Raw genomic sequence first — 2,347 nt, forward strand, 5'->3', positions numbered from 1 at the left:
AAAAAAAAAAGCTCGTAAAACGGTGAAAAATGAACGGATTGAATTGATTTTTTTATCATATCTCAGGAATGTCATTGGGCGGGTCTGATGAAAATTTCAAACCTTAAGTCGTAAAACGCTGGCGTCAGCAAGCGTTTTTCTCGAAAACGGTCGAAATTTTAAAACGCTCGCGGGCGAGAGGCAAAAATTTTCCGACCTTCGCCAATAATTTTCCCGAAGTCTGGTGACCGAGTACTTTCGTTGAAAAAAAAAATTTTGAAAATCCGAGCACGCTAAGTAATTTTCCCAGAAAAGCGTTTTTTTCCTTGTTCTATTATATAATAAGATANATGTGGTGTATTCATTCCGATTACGGGGGATGATTCCCGTATCATTTTTCGTCACTAGCCGTTTCTCAGACTCTCTCCCCGGAATCGAACCCTGTATTCCCGTTACCCGTTACAACCATGATATTGATAGTAACTATTATCATAACATAAAACTAAAAAGTAAAAAATAAATATAGTTTAAAAAAACTAAAAAACACGCTTTTAAAGCACATTGAACTAAAAAGTTTAAAATAATTTTTAAAACAATATTGAACGAAAAGTACTACTATTATTGTGATAAAAGCGTGTGTGCTTTGTGCCATATTTTTCGTATATTGAGCGCCCGACGCTTTTATCACAATAATACTAGTATTTTTCGTTCAATATTGTTTTAAGCTTATTTTAAAAATTATTTTGAACTTTTTAGTTCAATGTGCTTTAAAAGCGTGTTTTTTAGTTTTTTTAAACTATATTTATTTTTTACTTTTTAGTTTTATGTTATGATAATAGTTACTATCAATATCATGGTTGTAACGGGTAACGGGAATACAGGGTTCGATTCCGGGGAGAGAGTCTGAGAAACGGCTAGTGACGAAAAATGATACGGGAATCATCCCCCGTAATCGGAATGAATACACCACATATCTCTTAATGAGAATAAAGCGTATTAATATATAAGTTTTAATAGTAATTAGAATATATATATACATATAAAGGGACTTAAGTAAGTAAACGTATCATGCATGAGGTATAGCCGTATTTTGTGGGCGGGGGGAACATTATACACGAGGCATATACGGCGGCAGAGGCGTCGGCTGTAGGAATATTCAAATGAATATTAACATATACGTATAAATATTAATATATATATATTAATATTAGCGGTGGCGGTAGGAATATAATGATCTTCGCATAATATCGCGGCACTTTTGCTGTCGTTGACGACGCGATGTCCGGCGTGATCCTCGGGCGTCAAAAGGTTAGCAGTGTAGATGTAGACAACAGTGCGCGAGTGCGGATCGGTTTGTTGACGTCACTTTGACAACGAGAAGAAGACTACGGTATCATTAACGGCGGGACGTCGTCGGCCGTGCGGCACTTGCTGGACTTTGCACCGTGGCGTAAAACGACGCGGGGCTGTGTCAATTACAATAAAAATTTGTTATATATATATATATAAATGATGACACGCGCGCGTCTACGGGTTGAAAAATATTGTTGTCTACGAGTGGTGAGCGGGGTGGGGCGAATGCGTTACGACAGTCTAGTCTCAAGGTCATACACAACGGGATACGCGACATAATAACACGTGCCGCGTGGAGTTACAAACTTACAACATACAACATACACGTGAAACTAATATAAGCGTGTTAAAAATAAAAATATTTTGATCTATTTAGTAATGTTTTATTTACTATGTATTAATCTATACACCACCCAACCAAAATACATTATCAATTCAACATAAAATACTTGGTACTGTACTAAGTACAACTTTTCAGTTCAATGTGCTTTAAAAGCGTGTTTTTTAGTTTTTTTAAACTATATTTATTATTATCACTAGCCGTTATTGAAAAGGCGATCTGGGCCATGATACGCGGCGCAATCTAGTTGTGAATATATAAAACAGCTAATTTTTTAAATAAAAAATACCTAAAATAATTAATTCTCAATAAATAGATAGCACTGTATTAGAAATACCTTTTTCTATCATATGATTTATATGCATAAAAATATATTAAAGAATATAATGCCACAAATTCGAAGATTGACCGTTTATAATTTTTATTATGTCTATTTATTTGTTTATTTTTATTGTACTACAGAATGTTTTGAATGAACCTTTTACTGACAGTTTTTAGGAATTGACAACTCAACATTTCTGCCACAGACCGCTAGATAAGGCGAAATGAGAGAATAAACATAATTATATTCGAATTGTTTTATTGGTAATGATCCCTCCAATAAGACTGCCCGTTAAAAAGGTGTAGGTTCACCATCTGTCCTCCTGTCGTTCAAGAGCGCATGTGTATCTTTAT

The sequence above is a fragment of the Daktulosphaira vitifoliae genome, unplaced genomic scaffold, assembly GCF_025091365.1.
Source record: "Daktulosphaira vitifoliae isolate Bord-2020 unplaced genomic scaffold, ASM2509136v1 Scaffold_2, whole genome shotgun sequence".
Taxonomy (NCBI): domain Eukaryota; kingdom Metazoa; phylum Arthropoda; class Insecta; order Hemiptera; family Phylloxeridae; genus Daktulosphaira; species Daktulosphaira vitifoliae.